Genomic DNA, 17,470 nt, shown 5'->3' with positions numbered 1-17,470 from the left:
CAGTTCTGACTTTTAATAGAAAACATTTAACAATTAAAATTCTTTTAATGTTCCTAATATATTTATTGTTTATTCTGCTAGTCTCACAGAAATTATTTTCATAATGGCAAATATACTTTAAAATGTATTAAAAATATAGTGTAGAGCTAAATTCAGCTTGACTTCTCCAGCTCTAGCCTTTAATTGTGCTTGCTTGAAGTCAGATGGATTTTAATAAAAAAGCCACATATCCAGATAAGGGCTAGAAGTAAGCATTGATCAGATACTGTGTGGAGGATTTTTTTTTTTTTTTTCCTGAGTAGGTGTGCCCTCATTTAAGATTAAAAAAGCAAAATACTGACATCTACCATGACTGCAAAAGCCTAATAGAAATATGGAGATTCTGGAAATTACTAGTATCCATTGCTTGGGTATGAAGAGACAGAAAACAGTTCAGTGTTTGGAGGCAGACGGTCTGAGATACAAAAGAAATTTGTGTACAGTACAAAAAACTTAAAGAGGAAAGAAATTAACTGCTTTTATGTACTATTTCAGAATACGAGAAGACACATTGTGAAATCAAAAGGATATCAAATAAGAAACTCATCAAGAGAAATGCCTTCTACATAAAAGAAAGGCTTCTGCAGTTGGAGTGCACTCCCACAAGGTGAGTGGGAGCAAAAAACTCTTTTGCTTAAGTAGGATTTCTGCAAAGTTTGAACTTCTATGAGTGCTGAGTGCATTCACACCCATCTATAAAGGAAGCTGTGAATATTCTCAGTGTGTACGAAGGTCCATGCTAGTGTGCCAAAGCTGCTACTATCTGATGAATGCATTTACTTTATGAGGAGGTTGTCTGCATTTGCCTGGGCTGGGTTGGATTTTGGATAGGTAGATGAACTCTGCACCTAGAGTACACTACATCCTGTGTTATTACTAAAATAAGCATAAAAACCTTCCAAGAGGCAAATCGTCTTTACTCAGAAAAATATTTTCCTAGGAAGAATAACAAAATCTAGTAAATCAGATGACATGTAAAGACACATGACATGGAAGTGATCTGAAAATGTGGTGAAGAAAGGTAGAAAAATGAGCAAGGGATCTGTCCTCTCCTCCTGCTCTGGCAGTTAACTAAAGACCCTTGCTGGCAGCTTGGCCTTGGCCTGTAACTCCTTCCAAGCCTCTATATTCCCATTACTGACCTGAATGAGGCCACAGCTGAAGCAGATATCCTACCAGTTCAGTTTTGTAAAATGTTTTGGGTTAAGTTTTCAATAGACTGTTGATGGGAATAGCAAAACAAGAAGCAATTGATCACATCCCAGTTTATATAGTTTTAAAAAAGGCAGGACAGGCTGCAAAATTAGCTTTGTGGGAGGAGCTCAGGCTGATTCCCTTCTGCGCCTCTGAAGATTCCCCTGGTGCCCAAGTACTTTCCTCCCCAGCTGCCAAGGTGTTTGTCCTTGCTGTGGGGCTTCTGGAGTCAAGTGAGGACACAGTGGCTGAGGCATCCTTTGGCTAGACCTGGAGAGAAGTTGCAGGTACTGCATCTCATTTTATATTTTATCATCCAAACTCATCTGTCACATAAGATGCTGTCTATTTGTTCTAGCAAATGCAAAACTGAATATCCATAATTAAGATCAGGTTTTGGATATGGTGCTTTGGTTAGCTGCAAATAAATTCAAATAAATTTGTCAGCATGTAAAACAATACAAAGTGTTGCCATATTTGTGTCCAATACATAACGTACACTATTTATCTATCCATAGAAGCGTTGAAAACAACAAAAAAACCCCAGCATATTTTGAAGCACATGCAGAATAAAGTAATTTCTCGTAAGAAGGTAAAGCTGTACTCAAACATATGTGCTGCATAAACAAAAAATTTATTGTACTCACAAATTATTTGTATACCCTAAATGTAAAAATGACTGTACTACTGATTATTTCCTCTGAGTACACATAAAATAGTGCCAAAGGGCAGAACATTACCAAACTAGTTCAACCACACCTCAGGCTTCCTGCAGGCTCACTGAGACAATGATCTCCATACATTTACTTGTCTTTGTTGCCCTTTCTCTCACCCTTGGTGATTACTTTGCACAGAGCAACTACATGGGAACAAGATGGCAGGAAGATGAGGAATGTAAGAGCTGGAAAGCAACTGCAGTTTGGGATGGGCAGAGGATGTTGTCTCTCTGTAGAAGGATGGAGTAACCCAGATGTGTGGACAGTGGTCAAACAGCAGTGAGGGTAAAGACACTGGAAGGCCAAGAAAAGGAAAGAGAAGTTCTGGGAGGTCCTTGCTTAAGTTTTACCATCATCTTGTAGACAAGAACATTCTGGTTGAACTTGATGGTGTTTTATTTACCTAGGGCCAGCTGGGTAATTGTCATGCATCTGGTTGCACCTCCAAGAACCTTCTCAAGGGCAAATATGTTTCTTTCACATGTAGTAGGCTCTGTTGGGTGATGCAGCAACAGCTATTGTCCAAAGCAACTAATTCAGAACACCTTTAACAAGTCCCATGACTGTACTAGAACTTGACATATATTGTCAAAATATTTCTCCCCAACTTAGATTGTAAACACCTAGTTCTTTAAATTGGAGGTTCATAATTCATTTGACAATGGAGGAAAACCCAAAAATACTTCCTCTGCTCTCCTCCCAACACCACAACCATAATCTGAGGGTTTAGGTTTTAGTACTAGATAAAGTACATAGTAGGGTATTATTCAAAGGGGATAATGTGGAGGAAATATGAAACAACCAGCCCTAGATATGTAAAAGATGACCTTCAGTGAGCAGGAAAAAAGCTTATCTCCTAAAATCCAGTGCTCTGCCATTTACCAATGCTTCTACTCATGCATACCAAGTTACTTTTAGGTCTAGATGAATATAAAGTCTTTGCAAGATGTAAAGATAGTCAGACCAGTGATTTATGAGGAACAAGCTGAAATAAAAGTTTATTCTTTTTCTTGCTGACCTATTAAGGATGTTTTTTGAGCATGGACAGAAACTTGTGTCATTCACTGAAAGTATCCCCATTGGGTACCTGTCATGGAGTCTGCCTGAGCCAGGACTGAATGTGATTTATAGAAAAGGTGGTGTTTAAAGCTACACCTTATTGTTACTAAAAGAGCAGAACTGTACATAAATTTTAAAGTAACAGGGGAAATTTGATGCTTTATGGCACAAATAGTTCTTTACAGGCAAAACTGCATAACATACTCTAGTCATATAAAAATCATGATTTGTTCTGTGTGGAGAGTTAAATCAACTGTAAATGAAGACACATTTCCTCAAACATATAGCAATAGGCACTTTATTTACAGTATCACATTATGACATCAGTATCATGTTTTAAGCCCAGCTGGCAACTAAGTCCCATAGATGCTTACTCACCCCTGGTGGGATAGGGGAGAGAATTGGAAGGGTGAAATTGAGAAAACTCATGGGTTAAGATAAAGACAGACTAATAGGTAAAGCAAAAGCCACTCACACAAGCAAAGAAAGACAAGGAGGTCATTCACGGCTTTTCATCAGCAGGCAGGTGTTCAGCCTGTCCAGGAGAGCAGGGCTCCATCATGCATAACGGTTACTTGGGAAGACAAACGCCATCACCTCAAATGTCCCCCCTTCCTTCTTCTTCCCCCAGCTTTATATGCTGGACATGATGTCATATGGTATGGAATATCTCTGAGGTCAGTTGGGGTCAGCTGTCCCGGCTGTGTCCCCTCACAACTTCTTGTGCAGCCCCAGTGAGTCACTGGTGCATAGTGTGAGAAGCAGAAGAGGCCTGGGCTCTGTGTAAGCACTGCTCAGAAGTAATGAAAACATCCCTGAGTTATTAAGTTTCCAGCACAAATCCCAAGCATAGCTCCATACTAGCTACTATGAAAAAAATTAACTCTATCCCAGCCAAACTACAAAATATTGCATATGTGTAATATATATAATGTTCATGGTCAGTATAAAGATATGACTAGCTTATAGCAGAGCCAAACTCACAGGCTTTGACAAGAGAGCATTGGCTTTCAGCTTTCCCAGAAAAGTTGCTGTCAATGATTACAGCAGTCTCTGTTCAACTTTCATTTTTGATAAAATACAGGACATGATCCCAGTTACTGAGATGCAGGATAAGGGATTTTTAAATCTCCAGTATGCTGTAGTTTGCTGGCAGCTGAGTAACAGGTATTATGACAGTTAGATTCAGACACATACTAGGCACTTATTTTTCAGATTAGTTAAAGTAACAGCTGCTTTTTATTACAGAGTTTTCAGATGCAGAACCTCAGATGGCATACATTATCAAATCCATTGAAGTCAGCTGGAACTCTGATAATTTACACCAGATGAGAATATAAGCTATCACTGGAGATAGAGCCTCACTACAGGAATCTTAAGATCTTGAGAAATGCTGCCTAGTGGATATAGCAGAGAGTCTGGAAAATCATTTGATCTGACTGTGTCAGTCAGACCATATGTTAAAAACAAGGTGTGATAGTCTGGGGAATGCCTGCCAGTTTGTGGATATGATTTCATTGTAATTTAAAGTGCAGATTAAACTCACCATTCTGAAGCAGAAACAAGATTATATCTATGAAGCTGAATCAGCCTTTAAGACTACCTCAGCCAGGAATCTTTTCAGCCTGGAAGAGCAATTAGATTGCTGCTACAAACAACTGACAGTTATCACAGCACTTTGACATAAACCTGGTGTGTATCCCAGGAAAATCTCATCAGAAGTCTAAAAGACGTAGGCTCTTTCAGGAAAGAAACCTCCTTAACTGCAAAGAAAGAAAGTAAAACTGGGGAGAGAAAGATATAGAAGGTTTTGCCTCCTTTCCCCACAGTCATTCTTCAGATGCCCATAAGAAAGGAGGAACTGATGGTCAAGAGTAGTTGTGCACAGACCAGCAAATGCTGTGCTGCTTTGCAAGGACTTTGTTGCAACACAACCAATAGCATCTGAGACACAGGACTCCAGCAGGAGAAAGCAAAGATCAGCTGTGGAGGTGTGAGGTACTAAGCCATCATCTCATGACATTTGTTACTTTGATGTCTCATGTCTCAGTGAGAGTTGCCAGACAGAATCTTCACCATGGGGGACAATCACAAAGGTCCAAAGTTAAAGATGATTCTTAAAAGCACTCAACCCAAAACTGGAGTTCCCAACTATGGAAACATAGGATCACCCACCCAAGAGGTTCAGGTGTATAACATAAGGCCTACTTACAAATGTGATGCTTTGCTTACATGTAGATTTCCAAAGCATTTTAAGTATACTGGAACAGCTATCTGATGCAAGGATGGATGAGGAAGGAGTGATACATCACGTCTATTTCTCAGTGAGTGGGGACCAGTGAAACTACAAAGAAAATGCAAGGCAGTCTGATGAGAACATAAAAGAGAAAAACTACCTCTAAAAGAGAATAAAGAATATCCTCATAAGTACTGTTTGGGAGCTTAGTGAGGAACTGGCTTCATCTGAATAGAGGCTAAGCCCTGGAGCTACTGATACCAAAGGCAGCAGTTAGTACAGCTCCATCCTGGTCAGTACTGCAATGGTGAGGTCACCAGTGTTACCTACTACTTCCACGACACTACTGTGGCTCCTCCTTCTCTTGATTTCTTGAGATCATGCAATTTATTAGCTTCTTCAGCAAAGGACAGGAAAACACAGTGTCCTTTGTGATGCTTTTTTTTAAAAACATATCCCTTCCTTGTCAGTACTGAAGTAATTAAAAGAAGTTGGGAGACTTGTATAGGATATTAAGGGCAACTTTGCACCAAAAACCTGTTAAGGTATCAGGTATAAGGTTTCAGCTTGGAGGAAGCTTAACAGAAAAATTCAGACGATAAGTCATTAAAAAAATGCATGGCAACAGATACAAATATCCAATTCTTGTTAGGGACTACTTGGAATGCTGATCTCACTGAAACATGCTCCCCAACTTATTTTAAATATCTTACGTAATTATACTCTGTTTTCAAGTTCTGGTCACTGCACAGAGGTCTCTTTTGTATAAGTTCATATTCAGGTCAAGTTCAGAAAGGCTTCATAGCCATTAGAGACAAGACATTGTCCTTCTGCCAATGTGGTTATGCCTCAAGCTGCAATAAGGCTGAAGTAGCCATTGTAAGGGTTATTTGTATTTTTTATTACTTGCAGAAAGGAAGTTTTCGCCAAGCAAGGATATAATTTTAGTTCTCTATGCACAAAGAAAGAATTGGTTTGCTGTAAATAATGATAAGCTAATGTTACTAATTACTTCTGCACTTTTTATTTGAAGGACTAAGTATCATTTTACAAACAAGAGCCCAAACACAAGTTGCAATTTTTGGACAGGCATACAAGGGTTAATCCATGAGCTAGGACTGTTAATCCAAAACAGTATTTCACCTCCTGTGTATGACCACAAGCTTATAGAGTAGTTCAGAATCATCACATACACTGTTAATTCACAAGGCTGTTGCTCAGAAACTAGACTAAACATGAAAAGGAGTGCTAAAATTCCATGTGTAGCTGGATGTCTTCTGTGTACATCTTTAGAACAGGTTTTTATGAAGCCTGTATCCCTTACAACACTAAACCATTTACAATTGTGCCCTTTCTTACACCACTGCTGAAGTTCCCATAGAAATGTTAGCAAAAAACTGGATCATGAAGTAAGCCCACAGCAGAGCTGAAGGAAGAACCCAGACTACCTTGGTTACCATCAGAGATAAGGCTAGAACATCCACTGTGACCACACGGGCTGATCTGTTTTGTCATAGAGATTTCCTGAACTGCTGCAGAATTGAGCTAGAGTACGTCTTTTAAGAAAGACATCTCTTGAGATTAAACTCCTAGAGATGGAAAGTCCCTTATAATTTTAATTAAACTGTTCCAATGATTAACTGCTCATTATTCAAGGAAAATTGTACCACTAAGTTCTAGTCTGATTTTGTTCAGCTTCAACATTAAGCAATCGGATCCTGTTACGTCTTTGTCAGCTAGATGGTAAAAACAGGCATTAAATTTCTATTTCGTTGCAGATACTTTTGGACTGCAGTCAATACAGTTTTCTGGTTTATAAACCAAATAGAAGAACTTCCTTGTATCATGCCACATGAATCAATGATTTTTCTGGCTCTTCTCTCAACCTTTTCATCTACCAACAGTCTTCTTGAATCCTAAACTGGACAAAGCAAATTCCAACAAAAATTATTTCAGTGCCAAACTTATAACTAGTATTGTCTTTCTAGTCCCCAGAGATTTCTCTTTGTATATCCAAGAATTACATGCAGTGTTCTGACCAAAGCACCATGTTTAAGAGTTTATACATTGTTACCTTCCACAACAAATCTATCTGCACCTCTTCATTCCTCCTCCAAATCCCTAAATAAAAACTCATTAACAGAAGAAAAATTCCAACCAGCATTTTCATCTCTTCTTAAGTCCAGCAAAACACAAGTGTCTGAAGAAGGCAAGAGCAGCTTTAGCTTTGCCGTAACATGATGGTTGATTAGACTATGGGAATTATCTGCAGGCATCGGTTTATTCCCTTATTTGTTACAGCTGTACCAATACATGTGAAAAGGTTATGCAAGGCAGAGAAAGGGTAACAATGATGCATCTATGGTATAAGACATATTTAAAAAGACTGCCTCAAGGTTCAAAAGTAGAGTCAATCTATAGCATGGGGATGTTTTAGCCTTACTCTGAGATGCCAAAATAAAGTTTTGTAAGCATGTAACATAATGAATGCTTTAGAGATGATCAGACACATGATATACACGGAAACCCAGGAAAAGAAATTGAGGCTTAGATACTCCTAAAACAAAAATCTGTGTTTGCTAGGGAATTTTATTTTGAGAACACCTTGCTCAACTGACTTTCAATGGCTTCAGATTTGGCTGTTCTTGAGCTCTGGTACTTGGTGGGCAGACCAAATGTACAGGTAAAAAGGACAGTCTGCTTTCACTGTTCACAGATGTATTATTTTAAGAGTTATCCACAAAATATTTGTCTGCTTGCCCTCAACTTATTAAATAAAGTCATGTGGACTGCATCACATCAATGACTTACCTTTGCTGCTTATTGGATCCCCAATCTTTTGGGTTGTCTGGGTGTCATTAATAATTTTGTACAATGTTTGATGTAATTTAAAATTAAATAACACATGGTCAAAAGCAATTTCTAAAATAGCCGTAATATAATATACTTGCTCAGTTAGAATCCTTCATTTACTATTTTGTTTTTTGCTGTCAGTTAACCAATATTCTGTTAATTAACAGGTCATATTGATCAGCTTGGCATGACAGAAAGCATACAGAAAGTGTCATGCAGTGGTAAGTCAAAATGTTTGGAAGAAGTCTAAGTATTACATAAATACTATTGTTATGTAAACACTATTTTTTTTAATCAAGTGTGTTGTTTAATAAAACTGTGGTCAGATATGTTTTTCATATACCCATATTGACCAACATTAGTTCTACTGATCTTCTTTAATAGCTTACATACCAGTTACACATTTTTTGCCTACATGGATGCTAGCCAGTAATCACTGTCCTCTTTACCCTCTCTACTGCCAGTACTTTTAACTTAATCAAGTCCTCTGGATTGTCTTTTCCAGTTTCAAATTTATTGGAAACAAACAGTAGAAATACAGATAGCTGTTCGGTCAGTCTGAATATAAACATTGAGTTAAAGTTATCTTGTTACTTTAAACGTAGCTCCTGAGTTACTGCTGGAATAGGATTTGCTTTCTTACCCCGTGAAGTGATAGAAGCTTGGGGCTTACCCATATGCTTCAAACATAGAAAAAATATATAATTATTCAGTCTTTTTTGTTTTTCTAGGAACATTTCCATCATTTCTATAGATCCATTTGATTCTTAGAACTAACATAACTCTCACTAAATGTACCACCTCTAGCCATGAGGGCAGCAAGAGACATGAATGATGCTGTGTTCTTTGCAGACGTAATTGCCATTTACAGCACTGACTCACAGGAAGTAGTAAGTCTACATAAAATATTCCATCAGACTGGCTGATGTATTATCCCAAGATGGAGTGTTGAGGCAATAATGAGCAGTTACTGTTCTGAGCATCTGTTGAAAGGACAGAGGCATCTTAAAATCTAGCCAACTTTCAAAAGTTAGTTAAAAGCAGTTCTGTATTTTCTTACACATCTCCTAAACGACTTGTTCAGCTTATTTACAGAAACATGTCTTTCATGCTATGTGGCAGATGCACACAAAACAAGAGACTGACTTAAACAAACCCAGCGATGTTAACCACAGATAAAAGTGCAGGCAGAGTAACCAGGGAATTATTTTTGTTCAGCATTACTTGCAACAGCTGGTATGACTCAATGAGAAAGGTGTAGTTACATTGACTCTGCTCCTTTCAGAAAGAAGTGACCTGTGGAGAGACATGAAGAAGCAAACTGTAATTCAATCCACCTTCATTCTGCCAGACCACAATATTCCATATAAAAGATTTCTGCAAGAACATCACAACATGCAACAACAAAAAAAATACTTACTAGACTAAATTTATCAACAGTTTATACCTGGGACAGCAGAGAACTAAATCAGATTAAGTTTTTCTTTTATATTCCCCTCTTTACTCCCATCCACCCTACATCTTTTTTCTTTATATGGAGACAGTAGAACCTTTATCTTGTCTAGGAGCTGTCACTATTTTTTTTCCAGGTAAACTTAGAAAAAAGATTTTAACTATCTTTGTACTACCAGTGAACATGAAAGGTTAGTAGTTTTAATTTTTAAATATTCTTCACACAAAATTATGATTGTTATAATCATAACAAGAATCACCACTGTCTATTAGTATTTATATCATTATGCTTTCACTCATCAAGGTAAGATCTATACAAATGCTACCAGAAATACTCTTGCTGAGATCAGCGTAAGCTAAAGTAGTAAATTTTGCATAATTTTCACTCTGTAGATGCTGAAGTGTATTCTCATCCGGACTGTAGTCTGAAACATTATTTTTCAGTTCTCAAGCTACTTTCAAGCAGTTGTCTTCTGAATGCTAATTTCAGTGTTGTGTTGGCAGATCCATACAGAGCATGTCATGAATGTTGCTATGGTTATACTCTCCATTTAGTAAACAGTATGAAATAAACCCACATTCAATGGCAATAATGCAACTTAGACCAATCCCCAGGTACTGTTAAAGTGGTTTCTCTTAATTTACACTTTTAAAAATCTGAGTAAGCAGAGATTGCAGTTTCATTTCCAAGACACCAGTATAGGCGACACCATCCCTTTTAATAAGTGCTCAAACTTAGCAAGCAATTTTTTACAACTAGGAGCATCACTGCAGGCAAGGCCAGAGATTCTGAGCAAAGGGAAAAAGTTCCCTTCTTCCCCTTAGCAGATGTGGTGACTGCAACTCATGAGTACCAGATGGAGGTTGTCACCACAGCATCAATTATTGGGAGAGGAAACTGTAACTTTTGCAAGGCCCAGAGCTATTTTAGGAGGATTTTCCTGATGCTAGAATCAGTCCTGGGTGGATTCAATTTCCCAGCAGTAAATGCCATTTAGAGGGTGGAGTTGGCAAGGGACTGGGTTTATATATTCATCTTTAAATCTTACTTGCACTAGCTCTGCCCTTCTCTTCCTCAGTTCTTCCACTCCTAACTCATATCCTAGTGATTTCTCTTTTTATTTTTAAAGAAAAGATCTCTAACTTTCCTAGTGAACTTCAAAAGCAGCCATTCAACTGCAGCCAGTAAACTTTTGTTTTAAAAAACAAAAAGCAAAGCCTTTATGTTTGCAGGGATAAATTGAAAGGTCAGAGTAGGGTGCAAACCGACTTAGTATTAGTTGTCCAAGTGTGCATATGGAGAGCTCTGCTGCCTGTGCTGTTGCCCTCAGCACAGTGAAAACTGTGCTCAGGCTTTGCTGCTGCTGCTGCTCAGAACCACTGGAACCACAGAAGACTCTGTAACAAAGCTCTGAGAAGCACATATTAAAATTACTAACTGGGAAGCAGTTCTGAGTTAGGGTACTGGAGAGATTCTTCCGTCTTCTCAGATTGGGGGAGCAGTAGCATGGCATCAGACCTTCACTACAACTGGAATTCAGAGGCTCCATAGGGATCTGTCCCTGCCCAGAGGCTCCATTTTTTCTGAACCACTAAAAAAATGTATTTTACATGAAGGCAGCAGGATAGATTTTTACGCCTTCTGCTCACGGATCACAACATCCGCAGGATGACTGATGGTGACATCTGCCTAAGCTTGTAGTCACAGTATATGACACAGTATCTCCTGGAGCTTTTGAACCACACCACATACAGTGCCTGTAGCTATTCTCTCTGAAGGACCCCAATACAGCCCAGCAGAGGACAGTGTCTAGCAATAAGACAGCTGTCCCATGAGTCCTGCCTAATTTACTGAAGCAAAGAAGCATGGATACATATTAAGTATCAAGGGTCCCTTTCTTTTCATTAGTAAAACTGCCAAAACCTTGCAACTCCTAATACCCCCCTGGAAGAAGCTTAAAGCACTAACTTTCCAGAAATTCAAGAATACATTGTGCCACCATTATTCCAAGTAGCAAGGCGTAGCAGAGCATATCTCTCAGCTCATCTTAATCCCTGGAGCACAAAAGAGGAAAAAGAAGAATGCTCTCCCTTTCTATTTAGAGCAACTTCAAAAGTTAGGTGTTCTTTAGTGACAGATCAGTAGGAAAAAAAAAAAAAAAATAAAAAATCCCTGCTCCATGAAATGGCTTCTAGTGAAACCTTTGAAGGTACTTAAGTAGAAGGAGCACTGGTTTCTCTGACAAAATTTTACTGCAGAGCTCTAACCACAGCTTATCTCCATCTTCTGAACTTGATTACAAGGCTTAGCTTGAGATATTAGCTCTGGTATGATTTCCAAGACTGCAGGACAGGAAGAATATGAAGAAGGAATGTAAGCCAATGGAAAGTTTACAGGACATTACTCAGGACAGAGCAGTACAGCGTACTGGCAGAACCAAAGTATGGTCAAAAGAATATGGGAAAGAGAAAGAAGGAATAGAAACAGGCAAAGAGACAATGAAAATACTTACAGTTATAGTATAAAATAAAGGTGAAAGTATGTCAACATCACCCAAGATATGTCAGTAAGCTATGTTTAACTTCGAAAGTTGCTTCAAATGGATGCAGCTCAGTTACTCAGTCTTGCAGGGGTAACTTGGTAGAGCAAGTACACCTCAGTCTAATTAGCACTTGGGCTAAAAAAATGTCAAATACTTTCTAAAGCCCTGGAACAAATGCCCAAATATTACTTAATTAAACCTAACCCGCAAAAGTACTTCATGACACTGCGAAAGGATGGAGTTGACACCATACAGATACAAATGGAAGATGAAATGGGGGGTGGGTGGGGTGGGGTGTGTGTGTAAGTGGAAACAGCTCCTTAAAATATTACTCCCTTGCATGGGGTCTTTATTAATTATTGCTCAGTGCACAGTTCTCTTTGGCCAAATGAAGCTTAAGCAGATGGTACAGTGTATTTTTTGTGCAATACAGAAAATTCTCAGTATCTGATTTCATAGGGTGTCTGAATTACACAGAAGCTCTCATATTTAGAGCACTGCCTTTGCAAGTTTATCTCTGATTCAACCTAAGGAAAGAGCTGTCTGCAAGTCCTGACTCGGTATTTCAGTCCCAGCAAAGAAAGTGTCTGTTTTGTGCTATTGTTCTAATACTTGTAAACTAAGAATTTAGGTATCAGTAGGAATCAAATTTTAAATAGACTGTTAAGAAAAAAATCCTAATGTCCACCTCAGTTTCCCCAGCTTGCTAAATGTAATCACTGGTGACGAAGTTAGGGGAAGCAGACATTCTACCCAAGCTTTTTAAAAGAATGCCAGTTGTTTAAACAGGAACCATTTAGGCGTTGCTTTGCAATCTCTATCTTTTCTCTGCCTCCATACTTTCTTCAGGTCATCTGTTACAATCCATAAAGGCAGAGAAGTTCACAGAAGACTGGCAAGTATCTGAAGGAATTGCTGGCCAGTTAGTAATACTTTCCTCTTCCTTGAACTGCTGTCTTGGCTGTGCTGGTAGAGGCAAGGGTCCTACTGATAGGCACCACATAGTGCCTGGGCAGGAGCTTCAGCTTTGGGCATATTTAAGCTGCTCCCTTGTAAGTACAGCTCTCTTGCCATCACAAATAAATCTGGAAGCAGACTACTTGAAATGGGAGAAAGAGGGGACTTTTTTTTGGATTTGGGGGCTTTTTTTTTTTTTTCAATTTATGCAATTTTAAAAGCCATTTTACCAGCACTTTGCATCCTCAAAAATGCACTTTTGAGAGTATATGTTGTTTCTCTTTCTTTGACACAGGTGAAAATCTAGGTAAGCAATGTCTTTTGTTCCTGACATTAGCAGATTGAGGTCTGCATGCCCTTCCTCATGCAGAGTTTCTGCCTGAGAATTATTATGTTGCCTGCCACAGCAAAGTAGTTATTTGGTCTAATGCAAGGAAGTCTGAAGTTAAGTGCAGTTTAAAGGGAGGAAGCCCGAGAAGATAAAAAGGAAGTTTGTCAGTGTAGGATGCTTATCCACAGGAAGGCAGTCCAATAATGTTTCCTTTTAGACCACCAGTCCACTTTCTGTACACTGTATGTGCAGAGGTGTTCCTACACATGCTGGTAGACCACTTGGTGGCATTTTGCATCTGATTAACTTCTGAACTGGCCTATCACATTTTTGGTGGAGGATGTCTGACCAGAAGGGGATAAAGCTTTGAGGAATTTTTTTTTTTTTTTTTTGTGACCACTTTACCACAATTAAGTGTATGTTTACTGTAAATAGAGAATACCTATAAGAAAGTTATCTTAAAACCTGAAGTTTTCAACAAATTTGCTTTTATTTTGATAGAGGAAAAATAAAATAATTTAAAAAGTTTAGAAAAGCCTGAGAGAGGCAAAACACTGTTTTTACTTTGAATGTTCACGAATTCTGCAACTCAGATCTATAGAAGGTCACAACAAATCCAGATGGATGTTAAATCTAGAAAACTCTCAGAGACAGGTCTTTCTGCTTTTGATTTTTTGCACATGGTAAGTTAAAACTCTGAAAAAGGTGAAACACTCATTCCTCTATTCCAAGACTGAAATTCTGAACTCTCTAATTCAGTTCAACATTTAAGAAGTCATTTGCACATTAACATTTTACTTGTAACAGTGATGCTTTTATCCCTAGTAACTTAGTAGTGAGCTAAACTGTCCCAACAGATATCCCAACACAAGGCTCCTTATAAGGAAAAAATAATTCATTCCCAGGGTCTATTCTCAATAAATGTAAACTGAATGCGCTCATTCCTTGAGGAAATACAGAGCAGCATTAATTCACACAGCCTGGGGACTATGGCATACACAATACCCCCCCCTTCAGCCCATCTCAGAATGACTTCATACATCAAGTATCAAGCCACAAAAAGGCAGAGGACACAGAAATGCGTGTCAAGAGGATTTAGCTCAAATTAAGATGTTTGTCTCTTTACATTACTCTAGAATGCTCATAAAGCATGCTTAGTATCTTAAGTACATTTTCCTAAATGCTTTTAGATCTAGTGTCTGACTCCAGTTTTGGAATCCTCATGGAATGTAATTAGAACAAAAAGCTGCACTTGGAAAGGGCTTATTCAGTGCTGCTGGTTTATTTTCACTTTAACAGAGAGACTCTGAAGAGCTGGCAATATTTATACTAGTGTATTTGATTTAAAAGGCTAGTAGAAGGCAAACATTCTTTTTTTAACTCCTTAAATGAAAAATAGTTTCTGAACATAATGAAGGTAACTATTTTAAGAAAAAATTTTAAAACCAAAGATACTGACCAACTACAGCATCTTCTCCACTGCCCATGCTTAAGATGATACTTTCATTGACATCACTACTGTTTTTCTGCATTTGAATTTCCAGTCACTACACTGCAAAGCGCAATGGTAGTCACTACTTTTACCTACAGCAGTCTTTTTCAGGCTTTGAAATGAGAAATACATTTGATATCCATAAAACCTATTAGCTTTCTTATAAGCACTGAAGAGCCTAGTTATCTAAAAAGGCTTCAAGAAACAGGATAAAAAAAGACTTGGTTTAGCAGGGTAAATTCAGCTGTTTCAGTAGATCCATCAGTCTTTCTGGTATTTTATTATTTTAGTGCTGTCACCTTAAGTTCTTGTGTTTTTTTTTCTTGAAGTTCTAGCTCTGAGAACCCTCTAGCCTCCCTTCCTGAGTTTCCTCCTCTTTATCTCTGACCCCCTACCCTCCCAGCACTTAAAAGTATTTTATGCAGCACATAAATCTAGATTCTTGTTCAGCTTCAGTGAAGGAATGCTGAGTCTTATCTTTCCAAATAAGTTTTAACTAGGAAACAATCTTTGTTTTAAACTAGCTCAACTGGTAGAATGCTCAAGCCCTGTATGTTTTACCAGAATGAGCAAAAATGATAGACAATTATTTGCTTCATAGAAAGACAACTCTGTAGCTATAACAATCTTTGTTTTAAACTAGCTCAACTGGTAGAATGCTCAAGCCCTGTATGTTTTACCAGAATGAGCAAAAATGACTGCAAGTGGCCTAATACTGTGAAAGATTATTAAGAAGGAATTTCACTGAGTGGTGACCAAGGGTATTTTTCCAAGCAGCTCACAGAATAGCCTTTGATTACATGCAGGAAGTTAAGGTGGCTGTTTTGCAGCCATTCCTTCCTCTTTGTGTAGCTCTGGAATACAGACCTCCCAAAACCGCGAGGCAGTAAAAGAGGATAAGGGTGCTCAGCTCAGCAAGGTCTTTCCACAGGAAGACCATTCACTGAAAGAAAAAGTAACTAGAAATTAAAACACATTTCAGGTATAGTTTTAACACATTTTAATTTTTTTCCTGGAGTTAACACATCTTTCCAGTTGTTTTCAGACAGTTAAAGGAATTCAAGGGGCAAAACTGGCAGGACAAAGGAACTTCAGCGTGAGATCATAATCTGGATGCTGTTATGGTGGTACACCAGTGCAGAGAGAGCCTAAGGAGAAGCATACCTGGTACTTATGGCTGAATGTCCAAAGCAAAGATGCCATTACCTCTTCATGTGCTCCCTAGCCCAGAAATAAAAATGCTTCACCAGCATCGTGTGTAGCTATTAATATTCATAGACTTAACAGCAAGTAGCTATTCCTGCTGAGTGGTAGACAAACGAAAGAGGTGGATCTATGGGCTTTTCCACATGTTTTTCTCTGGGATTTCTTAAGGGAATTTAGTAACTTCTGCCCAGATCGGAAAAGACAGAAGAATGACTAAGTTGAGATAACTGACACATGGGCTACCTCTGCTTATTATGGATATTTGGTTGTTCACTGGCATTCCTCTCATTCCTCTTAATTTTTACTGTAAAGCTCCTTTACTATAATGGGAAGAATTCTTCTGGTGGCATTAGTGTGTTATTTTTATTGCAGCAGGTGGCTAAGACCTGATAAAGAACGGCCATTACCCAATTTAGAAGAGCATTTTTACTGACTTCTAGACACTTGTTTAAAACAGAAATAGCACTAGAACAGAGAAGAAAAACTGCTTCGAGATGTGAGCAGTTATGAACAAAGAGTAAGTGATGGGGTGAAAATTAAGAATCATTCTCCTCTGCTCTCATACACATGCAGTCATGAAGTTATTTTTTTCCCCCTACTACATATTCCATCTCTGCTCTCAGAAACGCTGAAATACCGTACTAATAGTAGAAGAAAGTACTATATCCTCATCTCTGGCCTGCAGCATTCAGGCTTCCTAACAGCTCCAAAATTTAGTGTAAGTTTGTAAATCCTTCTAAATCACTTTTAAAATACATGCCTAAAATAGGAAGGAGTGAGTTAATATCCCAGTAAGATATCTGACGACTTAAAAAACTGGCACCTCAAAAGTAACTGTTTTGTGCAGTCCATATTCAGAAACACAAGCATTAGTTCAAACTCCTTTCTTACCCAGAAGGTAGCTCTGATGATCCCAAAGAAAAAACAACTTGTAGTATATACAAAAAATAAACCATGCAGAACATACACCCTACCTGTAGTCTGCAGTTTAAACTAATTGGTTAAAAAACATTAGACATTTTCTTAGCATGAGCAACTGACAATAGAAAAAGCAAAACAAGTGCTATACCTGGACATAAAAAATTCTCTACCTGTGAAATTTCAAATTAGTGCTTTTGTCTAAGAGCTTAGAAGCATATGAAAAATCCAATACTTGCATATTGCTGATCTTTCTTTAAAAATCAAAGTCAGTAAGTCCGACATGATTCTTTAAATTTCCCATCCATTTTTAATCGAAAATGCGGTTTCTGCAAAGCCCTTCAATCCCCTGTTCAGAAAACAAACTATTGTTCTAGTCCGGGATTTTTGTGGAAACAAAAAGTAGACGTCAAATTTCAAGTCAACCCGGTGCGATTCGTACTCCTTGGATCCCACGTCTGGCACTCTTGCTAT

The 17,470-nt window shown here is 38.3% G+C and overlaps 1 long non-coding RNA gene across 1 annotated transcript; it reads right to left on the bottom strand.

The window, feature by feature from the left end:
- Positions 1 to 5,682: 5,682 nt before the first annotated feature.
- On the bottom strand, positions 5,683 to 17,254 carry LOC113489643. Its single transcript, XR_003400076.1, has 2 exons — positions 17,170 to 17,254; positions 5,683 to 9,393 (listed from the first exon to the last, which is right to left on the bottom strand). It is a non-coding gene; the product is annotated as an uncharacterized LOC113489643 (long non-coding RNA).
- Between the last annotated feature and the right edge of the window lie 216 nt (positions 17,255 to 17,470).

This window comes from Athene cunicularia, assembly GCF_003259725.1.
Source record: "Athene cunicularia isolate RWA chromosome Z unlocalized genomic scaffold, athCun1 chrZ_part1, whole genome shotgun sequence".
Taxonomy (NCBI): domain Eukaryota; kingdom Metazoa; phylum Chordata; class Aves; order Strigiformes; family Strigidae; genus Athene; species Athene cunicularia.
This window is presented reverse-complemented; position numbering and strand designations above follow the sequence as displayed.